General features: G+C 46.0%; 1 long non-coding RNA gene across 1 annotated transcript in view; it reads right to left on the bottom strand.

Annotated features, from left to right (window-relative positions):
* Positions 1-14,705, bottom strand: part of LOC110364404 (uncharacterized) — a 74,211-nt gene extending 59,506 nt beyond the window's left edge. Inside the window, exon 1 of the long non-coding RNA XR_010473935.1 lies at positions 14,593-14,705. This is a non-coding gene — a long non-coding RNA (uncharacterized LOC110364404). The remainder of the gene's footprint in view (positions 1-14,592) is intronic.
* Positions 14,706-20,081: the final 5,376 nt, after the last annotated feature.

Below are 20,081 nucleotides of genomic sequence, written 5' to 3'. Positions count from 1 at the left end.
AACAAAACCATGATTCTTCACTATGAAATGTTGATGCCATCCATCAGTCACAATCAATAAAATCATCATAGAAGTACGCCTTCCTTAGCATCATTCCTTCATACTGGTATTATTTGAGGGAGGTAATTAAACTCATAATATGTAATGAATGTAAATGAAGAAAAAACCCTCGTGTTCTCCCTCTAACTATGCTTATTTTACTGCTTTGATTTAAAGTATTTTTACATCTTCCAATCTATGAAATACACAAAGCCCTGAAGGAAAGGCATCAGAAGTACAGTAAGCATCAATCAATACATATAATGACTAATTAAAAAGGAACATATTTTAACATTAAAAAACCACCAAATGCTGTTATTTATAGATTTTTCACTTAAAATGATGCATTCCCTCTGGACTAATATATTTGCTGTCTTTCTGAAATATAGATCGCCATACGCTACTTTTAGATACTGTTGCTTGCACGCGTCAAAAGAACAAAGTGATTTTATGGGAATCTGGTCCACCACAACCATTTAAAAGCCACCTATATGTATATAAGCAGTCTGCTCTCATACTAGAGAGAAAACATGAATCATCTCAGTCTCTCATATATGTGCCTGTGCTCGTATAAGTCAAGAAAGAAAACGGTCTGTTAAAAATGGTAACTTCTAAAGAAGTCCACCAAAAATAAAAGGGGGTTAGAGCAAGATGTTTTTCCATGAAGAGGAAAAATCCCATCATCTGCCCCCCTCCCATCAGAGATGAGGGATGACGCTTTGCACGGTGGCGGCTGCTTAAACGGGCTTGGGCGGGAGCTGGTGACACGGGCGTCCTGGGAAACGATGCTAATGGTAAGGCTGCAACAGAAATTGGAAAAAGAATGCACAACAGAAAAAAACCCATATTATTAATAACTATTAATTTGCATCTCTGCATGAAAGCAGCAGAAGGCACAGGCGTGGGGCTGGTTGGTTCGCTTTTCTTTTTTTGTTTTGTTTTTGTTTCTGCAAGGCAGTTTTCCATCGGGAAGGTGCGTCCAGCGTGGTGGGCTGCCCATGCCTGCCCTGGCTGGAGCGGCTGAAAGGGGCAGCAAGGTGTCCCTTGAAGGGACAGCAAGTCACGAATTACCTACAGTCTTTAAAAGATTCAGGACTCCAAAATCACCAATTGACGCATATTTCCATTTGTGTTTTCTTTAGTTTTCCTCTGCGGAGTTTTGCAGTTGGAGGTGCCGGTGCTGCCATTGCTCCATGTCCCAGTTCAGCTGCACCCCAGCCCAAGACAATTAGTGCAATTAGTGCCTGGGACACCCTTCCCTGGGCACGGGGTTGGGGCGAGGGCATTGTCTCCTGTGGCTGATGCTGCTCCTGCCCAGCTGGGCAGTGGCTCTGTGCACTCAGCCACGGCTGTAGATCCCTGAGCCCCACACCAGCCCTGTGTCCCAGCAGGGAGACCAAGAGCCACTGCTGCCAGAGGAACAGGGGTCATGGGGGGACCCAAAAAACCCACAAAACATTAAACCACATTTAACATGCAGCTACGTTTACCAAGCGACCAAAAGTAAATTTACCCCAACAAAAACAATAAAAGTCTATTTCTTGGCACTTCTTTGCTAACAGAGATAAGTAGAGAGAGTTGCTCTCATTAACCCCTCGATGCTGGGACTTGCTGACTTCTAGACATAAGGAAGAAATTGTTGCCCTGAGGGTGGTGAGAGCCTGGCCCAGGTACCCAGAGAGGTGGTGGATGAACCATCCCTGGAGACATCCCAGGCCAGGCTGGACGGGGCTCTGAGCAACCTGAGCTGGTGAAGATGTCCCTGCTCATGGCAGGGGGGCACTGGGGGAGCTGGGAAGGTCCCTTCAACACAAACCATCCTGTGATCCTCCTGTGCCAGCAAGCAAAAACACACAACAAGGGTATAACCAAGAAAGGGAAATTTCTCCCAGGTAATCGCATTCTGCCACCATACGACCTCACAGCGATCGAATTGTGCAGACTCTTACATTGCTCACACATGTACGTGGACACAAACCCACACATTTTCTGTCCCATCTCCGTGCTGTTCTGCTGGGTGCTGTTGAGCTGCCATGTTCCCTCCGGAGGTGGTTGTAGTTGTGTTCAAGGTGAAACAAACTCTTGTTGCAGGTTCCTTCTACAGAGGTTACACAACTGCATTTATAGAGCACGTTCAAACTCAATAAGTAGCACAATTTAACACAAGACCCAAGCTTATGGCACAAATTGCACCCAACAAAACCTGACTATGCCATGGTCATGTTCCCTTGACCTAGGGACCTCATACAGACTAACTCACAGACAACAATCTACCCGTGCCCACACAGAGCTCAGATTCTATGAGACTGGATTGAAAACCCCAAAATAGATAAGAACCTGTGGTACTTCTGCACTCCAGAGAAGCAAAGGATGAGAGAACTCAGAGCAGGAGCTCCCAGCAGCACACACCAATGTTTCATGTTGCATTTCAACTGGGATATCTGTCTGCTTCATTTAGAAAGGAGATTCCAGCAGTGTATGAACTCCAAGTTGAGTGCTCAAAATGCAAGGGTTCACTACTTGATGCCACAGGTGAAGGTTTGGCTTAAATCCTCACCTCCATTTTCTGTCTGCAGACTCAATTCATTTACTCCAGAAAAACATTCCAAGGAATTACTAAAATAAGGGTCTGTTTATCAAGTTTGCCACAGAGAAGCTCAGTACTATTCGGGAACCACTATTTATTCAACTACTCGAAAACATCATTTCAGATCATATTTCACATTCACTGCCTGCTTATTGGCACAACGCTTAATTCTGAGTTAGTTGCAACTTAATAGCTATGACTAGTTGAGTAGCATTAACACATCCCTGGTAATGTCCTCCGTTACCTGTATCAGGCATTTCTCAACACTGAGGCCACCAAACTACCCACAGGAGCCTTTGGGTTCACATTTTGTCTTTCACTGTTTAATTTCATGCAACAGTCAGATATTTATGATTTCCATGATATCTACAAATGTTAGCCCTGAGGAAGTGAACGGCAGAACTCCAACGGGCTTCCCGAGGACCAAGACTTCGCTCTTACAGTCATTTCCAATGACAGAAGAAATACTACATCAAAGGATTCCTGTTTTTCTCCTTTTTCTCCAATAAACGTTATCACTGTCGCTTGTATGTGAGGCCCATGAGATGTAACAGAACTAGCAAGGCTCCCTTCAGACATTATAATACTTGCGCATAATACGTCTTGTGAGAGGACTATGATTCATTTTTACTACTCATTAGGTGGCTTTGCTGGTACGCTATGAATATTGTAGTTTATGCATGAAAAGTCTGCTACCTGCAATATTTGTAATTCTTAAATTCTTTAATAACTACTTAGGTACCTAACAGATGCAAGAGTGCACATCAGGGTGAATATATTACAAAACAGGACCATTACTACATTCAGTCTGGCAACTCTGGTCTCATACATATGATGTAAATGAGTTTGTTACCAATTAGGAAAGCCATGTTTTACTATGGTTCCTTATTTCTCAACAGCCCCCTGGAATTACACCAGTTTTCTATTTAAAAGTTTACTTCTGATAACTGTGTTTATTTTTTATCAGTATCTGCCTGATGAGAACATCAAAAATTGCTGAACACAAAACCAACCGGATACGAGAAAGCCCGATACTGCCTGTTAGTGCTGCTGAGGACATGAAGCTGAACAGAGTCCCATTCACCCTAGTGTGCTTATCACAACATTTGCATAGCAAGGACACATACAAGGTTAAAAACAATTAAAAAATAAAATAAATTGGTCTTAAGACAAGTTCGCCTTGGCTTCAAGCCTTTGTGTCTTGGGCTTTAATGACAACTGGCTATTCACAAAACACTCCAAGGTAATAAAGAATTTGTAATTTTCTACAGTTTGAATTGCAGGTTGTAGGGCTTGAAGATGAAATTTGCTCTTTAGTGCAAGGGTTTCACTGCTGCGGTTACAGGAATTTCACCATCAAAATAACTTCAGCTTCATCTTGAATGGTTGTTCAGGAGCCCTTTGCAACTCTGCAGTCTAGATTGTGACCTTTTATAGGCAAAGACTGAAAGGTGCCTCTTTTAAACACAGAAGGATTGCAAAGTTGCCATGGAAGGCTTGACCATGGTCCACATCTCAGACACCTTCAATGTTGTTAACAGTGGGAAAAGCATCCTCGTTACCAGCTGCTGCCCCACCACCCTCAAGATGTTTCAAACTCCTGGATGGTGAACCTGGAGGCAAAGAACAAGCAACACTCTTCAAACGCACCTCCAACACTTTCATTTGACCTGCCAGCAATCCCAACACCTTATCTCAGCCAGCAAGGTCACACGCGAGCCTGAGCCCTGCCCCAGCACCACTCAGACCAGCTGGGTACACCCGGCGGGTGCAAGGGCACGTGGGCAGCACAGTGACACCTCCCAGCAGCTCCATGCAGGTGGAGACGCAGGAGCTGGGCCAGAGCTGCTCAGCCCCACACGTGGCACAGCGGGCAGAGGTGACCCTGGTGAACAGCGAACACGGGCTCCATGACCACCGGTACCGCGGTTCAGCCGCAGATAAGGAGGTCACCAGGTACGATACGAAAGAAGGAGCTCCCAGCGCTGCAGCTATCGCCTCACATGCCCCTTTCCACGTCCATTTCTCAGGCATACCCTGCATTGCCAGATGTTTACTCACCAGGCTGGCAAACTTTTTGAGCTTCTTCCCCTTTTTAGAATGAAGTCTTGGGAAGGCAAAGCAAAAAAACTCACCCACCAACACAGACTAGGTGAAAATAAACCCTAATGTAAATTTACCATACTTAAAAACCTCTAAGAGTCCCCATGTTTTTAAAAGGACTAGCTCCAACATTCAGATCTGGACTTCAGTACTTAGAAAACAAACCCACCAACCACTGAAAGAGCTTAAAGGTGAATTAAGACCCTGCGGGTAACGAGCCCTGGACTTCTCTAAGTTCCCAGGGCCCACTGCCCACCCTGGGCACCGGTGTAAGGTCATTTTCCCTGCAGAAAGCGCTGCGCGTGGGTCGCTGGTGGGCAGAGCCGCTGCGCCGGAGCGCAATCCATACATCTGCAAGTACATTAGGAGCTGACACCCTCGGAAACGCTGGCAGCATCAACATCTAATCGATATGCATGTTCACCAGCAAAGCTGACTAGTACATCTGTTCTGTGAAAAAACATACATTCTGCCTCTAGTACAATCACTGTAATTAAAAATTAACATGCATTAATTGTTGGAGCTGATGTAAACAGCTGATGTTCCACTTAGCCCTGTCTTCTGTACATATCATTAGGCAAAGCCAAATATTGTTAAGTAAACAGGCAACACTTACAAAAAGAAATAGAAAACTAATTCCAACTAAATAAATTGACAACACAGTGCAAGTCATATTAAAACAGTTGAGATAATTATTAGGCTACTGGACTAACAGAGAGAAAAATCACGGAAGACATACTTAATTGTTTGAATCTCATTTCAGTAAATGTATTTAGGCACAGTGTGAAATAGAATTTCACTTGGATGGGTGTGCAGCACTCTCCCGGAAGCAGGACGTGCAATACGCTGTTGAAATAAAAATATAAGTTGGAGTTTGATACGCAGGTAAAACAAATAACTTCTCAAATGCAGCAATCTCAACCAACTGCTTCAGTGCCCGACAGTCTCAGGAGAAATTCAGGTTGGTTATGCAATGCTAAAGGTTTTTTCTTCCTCATATACATCTGGAAAATTCCCGTTAATACCAGAGGGAGCTACACGCAGACACCAAGAGAAGAACATCCTCCTGAGGAGTTATATCCTACTTTTCATCGTTGTTATTTAAATGTCATCGCAAAATAATTTCTCCAATTTGTATACAAAAAAAGAGGCAAATAAACCCGCAGCAAATGTGCTGGGCTGTGCAGCCACAGCGGCGCTGGCGCAGATCAGAGCGGTGCAGCCGCAGATTGCCTGGGGGTGTCAGCTGCTGGCACCCCCGGGCTGCAGCGCCGGGTGCCCCCACTGTCAATCTCCAGACTTCGCCCTCAGACTAATGCAAAACCCAAGTTTAAAGGACACCGTGAGAGAAGGGAACTGTGCAAACACAGCGGCCAGACGGGAGCACCCACACCGCATCACCCGCTGGGCTGTAGAGCTGTCTGTGCTACGGGAGGGCTGAAAAGCCCCTGCAAAGGGGGCTCGTGCGCCCACGGGAGCCCAGGCAGCCGTGTCCTCTGCAGAGGGACGATAATCCCCGGGGACAGGCACAAAGGGCACGGGAACGCAGGAACCACCACGCGTCCTTGCAGTGCCACGCTGAACTCAGGGGCTTGAGAGCAGGTACTAATTACTTAGTGGCTCTTGTCATTTAAATGAGTCAGAAGACAGTGAAATTTAGGCTTGGTAGGAAAGACAAATTTTGTTTTTGTTTGTTTACAAAAAAGAATCAACTTTGAGTGGAAATACTCTGAAGGGTGGCTTGGCTTGTTTTATGTAACAGACAAGATAAATGTTCTTTGTTGACTATGACCGAGGAATCCTGCTAATCCACTCCAATGCCACGTCCAGACAATTCCTATCACAGGGTTTTCTGTGCCACGTCTGCGGAGCCAGCGCTGGGCTGGGACCCACAGCAGCCCCACGGCACCTCGTCCCACGGCCACTCCGCGGGGCTGAGGCCACGCTGCTTTGGTCGCTGTCAGAACACCAACATCCTCTCTCCTTTTTTTCCTTTTTCTGGAAGTTATTTGAAACACAAATGTGAAGGGAAACAAGACAGTAACTGTACCTTTATCTGCCTTCTGTGCAAGTTCAGTAGTTAACTACATGGAGAGCACAACTTACAGACAATTTCTCTGCAATTGATTGTGAAATTCTTGAAAGTCATCGAGGCAGAAAAATGTGCTGTCCCTCCCATTATCGATAGATAATCACAAACGGGGTAAATTAAAGTTGGAACAGACTTTGCATAAGCATTCTCATGAAAATGTAGACAAACACAGTATTTTGATATGTCAATGCTGTATTTTAGTTTCGGTTTTTGTTTGTTTGGTATTTCTTTTTGTTTGGTTTGGTTTTTGGTTTGGTTTTGCTGTGTTAGACTTTGACTTAAAGCTGATTAAACATTTCTGGTTTTGAGGACCTTCCCACCACAGATATTCATTTTTAAGCAAATACCTCAGATTTGCCGTTTTTTGAAGGCCTGCCACACCTCGCAGACAAAGTTCCCACCCGACTCCCTGCCCTGAAACCCCTTAAAGGTTCACAGCTCTGCTCAGCTGTTTCATAACAATATCAGGCTCATGATGAACCAAATGAGTTCTGATTTGTGCTATTTAATGTCCTAATGGCTTGACTAGTTAGGTAGATAATTACACAGTATGATTTATCCAACCCATTTATAAATATTTATAATAATGGGTAGATTAACCTTTGGGATTTCTATCTCGCAGTCCCTTCGGTGGAAGAGGGATCGCTCCACCGCGGCGGTGAGAGCCGGCGCAGGCAGAGGGATGGAGACGCAAGCGCGGGCCATGGGGACGCAAGCGCGGGCCATGGGGACGCAGCAACCAGCACCCAAGGCCAAGGAGTCCTGGCCAGCACCCACTGACACCACCACACCTCCACCTCCCCCCCAGCCAACTCTGGGGCAGAGAAGTGCATCTCCAGCTTTAGGTCCTGATTTTATTTAATCGGGGAAAGAAAAACCACAAGAGATGAGGAATCTCAGGCTTCCACTGCTGAACAATACCAAAACCTCCCATACCATGAAGAAAACAAGAGCATTCTCAGACCTCCAACAACAGTCATTGTTGAGCAGAGCCTCGTCTAGTTCTGAGGTCCTCAGTTTAAGAAGGACAAGGAATTACTGGAGAGAGTCCAGCAGAGAGACACAAAGGTGCTGAGGGGTCTGGAGCATCTTTGTGATGAGGAGACAGAGAGAAGCTGAGAGGGATCTGATCAATGTTGATAAATATCTCCAGGGTGGGTGTCAGAGAATGGACCAGACTCTGTTCAGTGGTGTCCAACGCCAGGGTAAGGGGCAACGGGCACAGACTGAAACACAGGAGGTTCTGTCTGAATATGAGGAGAATCTTCTTTGCTGGGAGGTGCCAGAGCCTGGCCCAGGCTGCCCAGAGCAGGTGTGGAGTCTCCTTCTCCAAGACATTCAAACCCGCCTGGACCCACCTGTGTGATCTGCTCTGGTGATCCTGCGTGAGCAGGGCCGGGCTGGGGGATCCACAGAGGTCCCTTCAAGCCCAGCCAGGCTGGGATTCTTTGAATTCCAGATGGAAGTTTGGGTCGGTCGAAAGAATTCACCTGGGTGAGTTTGTTCGGCCCGCCCGGAGCACTGTCCACGGGGTGGGAAGAGGCGCGTGGTCGCTGGGGAGCAGCCGTGGCCCCGCGCGTGATGGTGACTCACGGAGCCCCCGCGGCCCAGAGGGGCACAAGGGGCCATTGTCGGGTGCCACAGCCGCTTGGGCAGGGCCCTGCGACGGGGACGCCAACGCTCTGCTCGGCGGTGACAAAGGGTCAGTGTTCGCTGCCGAAGGGACTCGACCTGCAAAACGCCGAACCCGGCGGCAAAGAGCAGACGGCAGCGCCTGATGCCAACGTGCTGCAGCGGCCCTTCGGGGAAACAGGGCTGTTGTCAGAAATTCTGCTCCAAATCGGGTTTTTAGATTTTAAAAAGCACCCTAATATGGAAAGATTCAGATCTAGCACTTTATCTGGGAGAAGTGTTTCTCAGGACTGGCAAAAAAATATGCTAATTACACATTTGATACAAAGACTACAATTTGGTCTTCCATGGTAATTACCTTTTCAGATTTTTTGACTTTGTTGGAGTAGATCCAAGCCTATGCCTATCACATTTCTGAATTTTGATACAGTATAAGCTTTCCAAATTACAGGTTTTGTATCCCAGCAGAGTAAGAAGAAAAAGACACTCTAGTCCTTGGCCAATGTTAAAGTCAACAGAAACGAGACACAAGTCTTTGTATACACTTTGTAAGATTCTTCATGACACCATTAAAGTGTTGTAAAATGAATTATTACTGTATCCTGTAATTTCTAATACTCTGTAACATCTCTTCGATTCGGAAGAGCATCACTATGTTTAGATTTCAGATTGTTAGGATTATGTTTAAATAAAACTACTCTGGCAACAAAATGAAAATAGATGAGAATAATTACAGAGAGAAATACTCAGATCTTTTAGTTCTAGAATTTCACTGAAAAGCAGAAGCACTGTTCCCTGAGCCCAAGGTATGGCACTTAGTTTGTGTACTGCATGCTCAAACAGATTTGTTGTGTGAGCCCAGAAAGAGTCAAGAAGAGGACAGGACCCAAACCAAATGTTTTAAGAGGGTGGGGTTTTTTGGTTTTGTTTTTTTTTCTTTTAGTGACTTACAATGAGTCAACACATTGTTTTGCTATATTTAGGAATCCCACCAGAGCTGCCTTGGGGGTCCCCCAGCCCCTGCTCCCGGCAGGGGGGCCCATGCGGAGATCCGGGGCTACAAATCGGGATTTCCATCATTTCTTCCCATCTCTGCCACCCACATCAAACACCTAAAACTTCCGAGTGCTTCGGTTTAATTATCCCCAGAGCCCACGATGCTCCATCCCACCTGATGGCACAGGTTGGAAATGTGTTCCAAAGACAAACCCCGGAGTTCACAAGCGATTAAATCCCCTCTAGAACCGTGACTCTGTCTGCCTATCGAGACAGTGAAATAAATAAAATCCCAAACTTGCCTTCTGAGCTTCCTATGTGCATATATGTATATGTACACATATATTTATGTTACGGCTCACCCTCCCCGGCTGAGCGGGGCTGAGACGCACAGCTTCTGCCCCCCAGCCCGTCTGCAAGGACGCCGAGCCCCATCCCCGCGCTGACAGCAGCCGCCGCGCCTGCACGCTTCGCAGGGTGGTGACAAGCACGAGACGGCTCGTAGACGTGGATTTGTCACAATATTATGGAGTGTGGCATCAGATCTGTACGGCTGTTTGGGAAGAACTTGTTTGCACAGCTGTGTGTTGTGAGCTGCCTCCTCCTCGCTGTGCCCGGGCTCTGCTCCACGCAGCGCCTCAGCCCCGGCTCCGACGTTCTGCCAGGCCCACGTGGCAGAACTCAGTTGTGATCCGAACGCAGCTCTCTGCGTGGAACCGGTCCAAACGCCGAGAGCAGCGCTAAGAAGGAACAGTAGACACAACCTGCCTCCACCACATTAGCAACCCCCTTCCCAGCACGCGTACAAGTTCACACCAGTCAGACTGAGCGGAGCAGCAACCGAGTGAAGGGACCTGCTTAGAAACGGACAGACATGTCGCAGCACAATCTGGCACCAGCCTCTGATGCAAAGTGAGCTTTCCCACTAGCGTGGAACTGTTGGGTTTTTTTCCCCCCCTCCTCCTGCTGCTCCTGTCTCTGCCCATTGGCAGTTTTGACATGCATCAGTATTTTGCAGTCTGCTCAGGGTGTTGGAATCTGGTCAGGGAGCACACAGGGATCCTGCACCAGTCCTGGGCACTTGTGCAGCAGGGAGTGCAGGAACCTCGAGGCTTGGCACCACTGCCGAGACACCGCTTGGACATCAAAACCAGGCTTGGCCCCAGGGAGAGGAGACGCAAACAGCCGCTGGGGACCTCCTCCAGCTGTGCGGCACATCTGCGGGGACAGAATCCCACTTTGCTGTGAATGGCAGTTTCCTTTGTGCCTGGGTTGCTCTAGGCAATGAGGCATCCAGCCGGCTGGGGAGCCCCGGGGACGCAGAGCCACGCACAGAGAGGACAGAGCGAACATGGAGCACATTAACATAAACCCTGCCAAAGCCTGGCTCGGCACAGCCATTAACCCACAGGACAGACAACATCAGCCACACCTCTGGTCATGTCCCACATCACACCCTGGCACCTTCTCCAAAGTACACGAGCATCCCGAATGGCAAACACAACCTATTACAAAGGAGTCAGATGTATTGCTTGCATATTGACAATATATTCCACCTGTAGCAAATAGACGGAAGAAAGATCCACAGAGTAGGGAAAAACCTCTTACTGGAGGAATCCAGCTCCAGAATTTCATCTTGGGCTTCCCTGGAAGAGCAGGCAGTCCTCCCAGATGGGCTGAAGGCTGCTGCCCCTGCCACCCCCTCATCATCCCTGGTGCCTCACAAGATATTGGCCTCATGGCAGTCACCAGCTTGAGGTGAGGACACAGCAGCACTCACTGTCACTGCCTCGGCCAGGGAGGACATCCCCAATGCCATCCAGCGAGACATGGACAGGCTGGGCTGGGCAGAGAAGAACCTGATGAATTCAACAAGGGCAAGTGCAGGGTCCTGCACCTGGGGAGGAACAATGCCCAGCACCAGCACAGGTTGGGGCTGAGCTGCTGGGAAACAGCTCTGCAGAGAAGGACCCAAGAGTCCTGGTGAATAACAGGGTGACCATGAGTCAACAATGTGCCCTTGTGGCCAAGAAACACAATGGCAGGATAAATATCTGTAGGGTGGACGTCAAGAGGATGGACCAGACTCTGTTCAGCGGTGCCCAGCACCAGGGTGAGAGGCAACAGGCAGAGACTGAAACACAGGAGGTTCCATCTGAATATGCGGTTGAACTACTTTGCCGTGAGGTGCCAGAGCCTGGCCCAGGCTGCCCAGAGCGGGTATGGAGTCTCCTTCTCTGAGACATTCAAACCCCCCGGACCCACCTGTGTGATCTGCTCTGTGACCCTGCGTGAGCAGCACTGGGCTGGGGATGTACTGAGGTCCCTTCAACCCCAGCCAGGCTGGGATGCTGTGGGTGGAGGACACGTCAGGGAGATGCAGGTGTGATGCCCCAGCATGGGGCTTTCTGCTCGGGGAGCTGCCATCTCCCTGGAAAGAGGAGCACAGGGCCTGAGACCTACAGCCTTTAGAAGTAAAGAAATCCTTAAAGAAATGTAACAGCCTCCAATATGACTATATTCTCTGATAAAGCATTACATGAAACACACCATTCCCAGTACAAATAACTGCCTTTGTTTTCATCATTTTGTCTGGCGCATCTCAGGAGGCTGTAGAGCAGTGTGGGTTTTTCTGATCTATAATCAGACAGTTCATAAAAATCCTAATGGAAATGAAGATTTTCCTATTTGGAGTGGTCAAATTTCCATTTTCAACCACATCACATTTTAAAACCCAGGTTGGCATTTTGGTTTGCTGAGAGTTTTAGGATAACAGCAAATTACACAGAAAATCTACCAATTCTTTGTCAAGTGAACTATGCAAAAAGGAACCATTAGTTCATAGTTCATCTGCGAGATGGGAAGACATCCTGAATAATAATTCTTAGAGACTACAAAGGGCATTTATTCGCAAATAACGCTCAGATCTACAGAATCAAGACTTCCCTTGCTGTCTATAAAACCACTGTGCTCAGATTTCGCTAAAGGTGTGTTTAAATAAATCTATTTTCCTCGCTAAAGTGACAGGGAAACCTAATCATCCTACATACTAATAAGACTGGCTTACACCACACACCATGCTGGAGGGAGCAGAGCAGGGGGGCTCAGCATCCCCTTGCGGCCCCAGAGCTGCCGCCATCCCCTCCAAGCAGCTTCTGCACAGCGTTCCTTTCACCTTCACCTACTGGCCTGTGCTTTGCTGGGGCTGTATCATTCCTTCTGCTGAGATTTAAAAACCAAAACAACCCGAACCTACAAACAAACCAACCCAACAAGCCACACTTATAGACAAAAGGAAGTGTCATTTTATCTTGTGCAAAAGTTAAGCTCTGTAGCATTGAGGAGAGTCCCAAACCAGAGCTTCAGGCCTTGTTATTTAGAAAACAAAACCTCTACCTACAGCAGACTATGAAGAAAAGGTATAAAAGACCGGTTAACTAAATTAATCTGCTTTTCTCCCCCCCAACAACAGTGCCCTGAGGCATAACCCACACAGAACACTGTCTGTGCCTCACGTTTTGAAGCGAGCACAGAACAGGAATCCCATGGAGAATCTGCTGCATTTGTTACAGCGCTGGGACACATTCATCTGTAAATATATTTATTGTGGCTTCTGGGATCTTGAATGATCTTAAATGTGATGTTCGCAATAAGCCTGGGCTAAGCGTAATTTTGCTAGCAATACTTTCCTATAAGTTTGCTGTAAAACACAAGAACACATTCATTATCTTCAGTGCATAGTTTATGGTCCTATGACATATTAGGGAGTGCTCTAGGAATTGCCTTGGTTTTCCTGTTTGTTTGCTTTTAATTCTGAGGACAACTCGTGATTCGCCGTGGTACATTCACTGCGGATCTCATCTGGCACAGCAGATTTCCACTGGGTGACGGTGACACCGCCAGCCCTGACCCGGGTGTCCTCAGACCACGGGGACACTGCAAATTGTACCCAACACAGGCCAGCAAAGAGATGGGTATCAGCAGAGCCTCGGCAAAACCCCGGCTTACCCACCGCGCCTCAGCTCTCAGAAACCAAAGTAACAGCAATGTAAAGCCAGCGTGTGAATTCACACACCAAAAATCGTTCACCTGTTTATTTTCTCGCCCCTTCCCCCTTAGACTGTGCAGCTCACAACGTTCCATCACGGCCTAACTCAGACACCAAGGCTTGCGCCGTCACCAGGTTTGTGAGATTCCAAACACTGATTCTAGAGACAAGATCTTTCTAGACTTTTAACTAAAAAATACAGAATCTAGTTACAAGGTCACTGCCTCCTGCAGTCTGGCCCACGCGGCCAAAGGCAAATACAGAGATGTTACTTTACTCCACCCTAATAAACAAGCATCTTCAGTCAAAAAGCATTCCCTGGACAGTCTGACTGTTCCCTTCAGCATCATCCAACAGACACCAAGTCCCAGCCGGCACCAGACTCGCTGACTCTGCCCTAAGAAACCACCCGCGAGGTCCCAAAGGTGAATGCAATAAACATAATTCTATGAGTCTAATTATAAAATGTGTCCAGAAATCGTTACATTAAAAGGAAGCATCAGTTCAGTTTGGGCCTAATATAAATTGAGGAAAACAGGTCAGGTTTTCTAAAGCCCATTTTGCCAAAGAGAAGCTCTAGCTCTAACAAAACAATTCCAGAGCTTCTCACCCCCGTTCCTGGTTTAGTGTTTCAGTAAACAACAATAACGATTTAAAAGATCAGGAGACAGAGACATGTTACAGCATTTCCCCGATACGGCTCAGCCCCTCCAAGCCCAAGCCCGGCTCAGCCCCTCCAAGACCAAGCCCGGCTCAGCCCCTCCAAGACCAAGCCCGGCTCAGCCCCGGGGGCCCTGGGCTGGTTTAGGAGAAACCGAAACTGAAACCAAACTGAAAAACAAAAGAATCACAAACAGAAACACAAGAGTAACGCTGATTTCAGTTTCCACCAGAGCCAAGTAAAACGCAAACTGCAAACCACCAACTACCAGCACCCGCTGGGACTCTCAAAAATACGTTGTAGTGCCAAAATTATAGTTTAAATATGTTTCTTGACCGTTGCTTCGTAATAAACTACAAATAATTCACAGGCATTCCATAGCAAAATAACAGCTTTTTCTTTCTTTTACTGCCACTCAACAAAAGCTTGCTTACCTGAACGCTCCTGTCCCCAGGACTCCGCTGGAGCACATTACTTCGCATTTCTAAGAGTTGCTTTGCCTCAGTTCCCCAGCTAATGAAGGAAATTGGCCTGGACCCTCCTCCCCATAGGGACCCTCCTCCCCATAGGGACCCTCCTCCTCTTCCTCCTCCTCCTCCCAGCCAGGTGGCCACACCAAGGCCAGGGGGAGGGTGATTACCTCCATCTCCATCACCACCTGTGAAGCACCTGCTCAGCCCTGGTGGGGTTTGGCTGGAGCACCAGCAGCTGCCCCCAGGAGCCGTGTGCCCGCAACCCAGCCTGCTAGGAGCCAGCCTCTGGAAACACAAGAGCACATAAAAGCCCTTAAAAGCCTCCCAAACTGTGACCCACGTCAGGAACCACAGAGAAATCGATCTGGCTTTGTGAATGAAAGCTTAATGCTCAGTTGTTGATCAGTGGATTTGGAGAGAAAAAATAAAATCCTGTCTTGCATCTCCTTGAGGTTTTTGAACCAATATAATTTTGCACACTTTAAGTAATTTCAATTACGATCTCCATTTTTGTTGTTTGCCAATCCCTACAAAATGTAAGCCTTGTAACAATTTTGTTATTTAAATCAAAAAGAAAGGATGCTACCTCATTAAACACACCCGTACAGCCCTGAAACAGGAACCTTTGCTGTCGCGTCCCCCAGCTCAGCCCCACGCTCAGATCCAGGTACCTGGATGAGGAATCGGCACCACCACCCGCTCTGGGTCCTGCTTCTTCTTTAGGGACTATACTGCTATAGTTCTGCGTGCTTCCCAGCAGAAATACCGTGTGATTGACTACGGAAGGGTGTGTTTTATGTATGACAGGACACAGCAGGGACCATGGCAAGGAAACTTTCATGAACCACCACCTTGGACCAGCCCAGCCCCAGCCCCCCGGGTGAAACCACCACTCCCCAGCCGCAGGCTTCTCCCTTGCTCCATGCACAAAAGCAATCTATAGTAATTCATTTTTCCAGCAGAGGTGGAAATACTCCTCGGAAGCTGAGCTGCTTCCAGGCAGTTTGCTGGTATTTTAGGCTCCTTTTCCAGCTGGAGCCCAGGACAGTTTATCTGTCCTGCCTGTGAGTTTTCCTTGGGAACCAGGCGCTGCATTTCCCTTCCCACCCAGCAATCGACTCAGTTACTTAACGCCTCGTTGTCAAAATCAAGTGTCTCGCTGTATTTTTGCGCACAGAGCCTTCTCATTTATCCCCTGTATTAAAGATTCAGCTGCCGTGCATTAAATGAACCCGTTTCACTGGCAGGTGCTTGCCGGTTTTTAGGCTTTAAATGGTACCGTTACTATCATTTATAAGGATAACATCACAATTAAGAAGGTATGAATAATTTAGAAATGAGCAAGTAGCATTTAGTTTCACACTCCGCCTGCTGAAGAGGCTTTAAAATGCAGGGTCTTTATTTTATTGCAAAACACCGGCTTGTCTTGGTAAAAGGGATGAGAAGTTACTAATTTCAGGCTTTAGTTCAAACCCTTTAATCTCACCAATAAGTGCCGTCGGCGGGCGCCTCGTTATCCGCGGGGTCTCCGCAGGGCTGTTCTCAGGCTGAGGCTCATCCCAGATCCGAACCTGAGCCTGGGTGAGCCCGCTGGGACAGAGCGGGTGTCACCCGAGAAAAACCCGACTTAACGGAGCTTTTCGGCTTAAATCCAGACTGGTACTGCCAGCAAATATTGTTGAACGCGCTCATTTCACCGCAATAAATAATGCTATATAATTAAAATTCCATTCCGTTGTTGAGAAGAGTGTGATAAACAGTTTGCGAATTGGTAATTCTATTTATTAAAAACAGGGGCATTAATTTTGACACGTTGAATTATAACGCAGACAAACAGATCTTGTGTTTTAATTAAATGCTTCTGTTTGATGAGGGGTTTTTATATTAAGATTTAATACCCGATTCTGCAATTGAGTGGTGGGTGGTGGGTTCCGATGGGGAGTTGTGAGTGTAACCACTCCCCATATTTTGGGGGCTCCCCAGACCAGTATCCCCCGAACACAAACCGCCTGGGACCCACCTCCTTCTCCATCTCTCTTCACCTGCTTCTCCTTTTCCTGGGCTTTACTGATGTTTTCAGGCTGCTCCTGCATTTCTTGTTTTCTAATGCTGAAGCAGAGCTGAATATTTTAAAAAAAAATAACAACCGTACTGCTTTGAGGTTTCTTTCACATTAAGCTACATTTAATATTCATTTCACATTTTTTTTCTATTAATTAAAAGTAAACCGTGTATTGTATGGTACATTATCCCTCTAACAGCCCCATGTGGAGATCATGAAGTGGAAGACTAATGGTGTAGACTTTAGCATTTAGTTTTAACCAGAATAATTTACATATCTGTGCGAAGAGTCCGAGGCATGTGTAAATAAGCAGAACTCTGAGATATCAAGACCCTTGCTTAGTTTACTATGGACTGGAGAGCCATGGGCTGTGTATTTATTCCATCAGTCAGCTAATTTAATGAGAGTTTCTACAGCATCTATTTCTGCAGAAGACACAAAACTTATTATTAAGGAGAGGCATGTGGCAGTAAGAAAAATGTGTTTGTTTGCTTTTTTATTCTATTACCCCCAAGTAGCAAAGGTGATTCTATTCACTGTTCATTAAAGTTTACCTTTATAATTTATCAAAGGAGACCAATATCAACAGCTTTATGCTGAGATTTCAAAATTCGAGACTGATTAGAATTTAATGCAAAAGGCCACAGATTTGGGGTGGGATTCCAAGAAAAATCGCTTCCCCGCTTGCGAGTGTGGATTTCGTGAAGGGGCATCTCTGTGAAAGGCACCGTGAACAGGCCTGGCATAGAAACGGCATTTGCTCCTCACAAATCTGCGGGAGGGGTTTTAGAGTAAGTTTCAAGGACAAGGAAGTTTTGAAGACCATGGGCCTTCCCACCGGGAAACGCCAGAAATGCAGCAAAGAGTAAACATGGAACGTTTGTGCCAGTTTTGATCGGATTAGTCAAACTCTAGGGCAAAACAAACAAACAAAACCCACCAACCAACCAAAACTACACCAACCAAACAAGAAACCACCAACCAAACAAGAAACAGCACCAACCAAACAAGAAACCACCAACCAAACAAGAAACAGCACCAACCAAACAAGAAACCACCAACCAAACAAGAAACAGCACCAACCAAACAAGAAACCACCAACCAAACAAAAATACACCGACCAAACAAGAAACCACCAACCAAACAAGAAACACCAATCAAACAAGAAACAGCACCAACCAAACAAAAATACACCACCAACCAAACAAGAAACAGCACCAACCAATCAAGAAACACCACCAACCAAACAAAAATACACCGACCAAACAAGAAACCACCAGCCAACCAAGAAACGCCACCAACCAACCAAGAAACACCACCAACCAAACAAAAATACACCAACCAAACAAGAAACACCACCAACCAAACAAGAAACACCACCAACCAAACAAAAATACACCACCAACCAAACAAGAAACACCACCAACCAAACAAGAAACCGCCAACCAAACAAAAATACACCAACCAAACAAGAAACAGCACCAACCAACCAGAACTCACAAAGAAACCAAAACAAAAGAAAAATGGAAAAAAACAAATGCACAGATTCAGCTAAATTTCAAGAACAGCTTCAACCATGGGGAAAAAACAAACAAACACAAAAAACAACAACAAAAACAAAAGCCACCACCAACAACAAAACAAACAAAAAACACATCCATATTCTATACAGATATTTCAAATCTAGACAGTACGGGTCTTTTTAATCTTGAAAGTGTTTTCCTTTCCAATTTGCTTACTTGACCTGTCTTCAAAATCTTCCGAAAATGGAACAAGCAGGACTTTCATCCAAATGATATGACTGAAATGACTTTTCTCTTTTCAGCTTGGTCAGTGAGTTGGGAAATCGGTCATGGGCATGGGGCTCCCGCTCCTTCCCCCGCCGAGGGTCGCGCCGGCATCCCGCCCTGTTCACCGAGCATCTTACTGCTAAAGCGGGCTGGCTTTGCACGGCAACACCTCCCACAGACCTCCAGCGCAGATTTGCCAGAAAGCGCGTTTTTCTGAAGGCTGGAGCACCATTTTTCACGTCCTTATTCTCATTTTGTTCCTGCGCAAAAGGAGAGAATGGTGGTTCCAAGTCTGCCTCTGCTGTGTGATTAGTCCCACGAATCTCATTAGAATAATAAAAATATGGCCTACTTATGGCTTCAATTAAATGTTTCCTAAGTGAGAAATAATTAAAGATTGCAGAATCTGGTCTATGGCTGCACTGAAAAAGCAAAGCCTGGTCCCGTTGTTGACACAAGGAGTCTGTTGATCAGCACAGGCCGGGGTCCAACCTGCCCTCCTGCATAGAACAGGATCCATCGGCTCTTTAATCTCTTATGTTCCTGAATTTAACCATAACACATGCTTTTTCATAGGTACTGTAATGAGAGACTTTAAAATGACTAAAGGAGTTTCTAAAATATACATACATGCAGAAAAATGTACGTGCATCAAAATGTTTACTACAGCTTTTGATAGTAACACTTGATCGCTTTGCAGCATTCTGCACAACAGCGAGTTCCTTGCAGACTGAGAGTTTATGATCCAAACAGGACGGACAAATAAAAAGCCTCACCCTTGACTAAATATATGTGTATATTTATTTATTCTAAGAAGAGAGGGTATTCAGAGGAAAAGGAAGTAAAGAAGTAATTGAAAAATGTTAGGTACTAAGTAGTTCTAACTCCTAGTAGTTTGGATCAAAAGAATAACGTAAGTATCCATTTGAGTAAGAATTGTGGTTGGTTTCTAGTGTTCTTTTCCGGGGTTTTGCATTCTGGAGATGGCAGGATGCTGGAGTACCAGTCCCTTTCTTTCTGGGTCTGTGCAAAAGCTTTGTGAACGAGCTTTTTCAGTTCCTGATTTTTAAGCAATTAGTTTGCAGATGTCACTAAATAAATGGCATTCATTCCTTAAGCAGGAACCATACCTGTTAACCATCTCGGCATATTCCAGCTTTAAAGCCGAGCTTGATGTGCACAGCATGCTCAAAAACTGTACTCACAGTTCAAATGAGCTGGATTACCGACCATGACCACTGAGACCCTCACATGACAAAGCCTTTGTGTAATTAATATGCAGGGTAAAATGCTCCCTGGACGGCTGCTAAAGCGATTTAAATCATGCACATAAAAAATGTAATCACAAATTTAGCATGGTGGACATTGTAGTCACACTGTGCTTGATTGCATAGAAGGTTCCAAGTGTGTTTTAAATGTCCTTTAAGATTGAGATTAGGACTTGTACTTACAAGATGCATATTAATCTAAAACTCAACATTTTTCAGTGTGGGATCACAGTAGGAGAACATTATGGGCAATAGAGGTTCATTCTAATCCCAGTAGGTAATTACACTTTGAAATAATATTCTTTAATTAAATCTTGTTTGCAGTTGATT

This window comes from Columba livia, chromosome 7 (genome assembly GCF_036013475.1).
Source record: "Columba livia isolate bColLiv1 breed racing homer chromosome 7, bColLiv1.pat.W.v2, whole genome shotgun sequence".
Lineage (NCBI taxonomy): Eukaryota > Metazoa > Chordata > Aves > Columbiformes > Columbidae > Columba > Columba livia.
The sequence above is the reverse complement of the archived record's forward strand: the minus strand, read 5'-3'. Positions and strand labels throughout refer to the sequence as shown.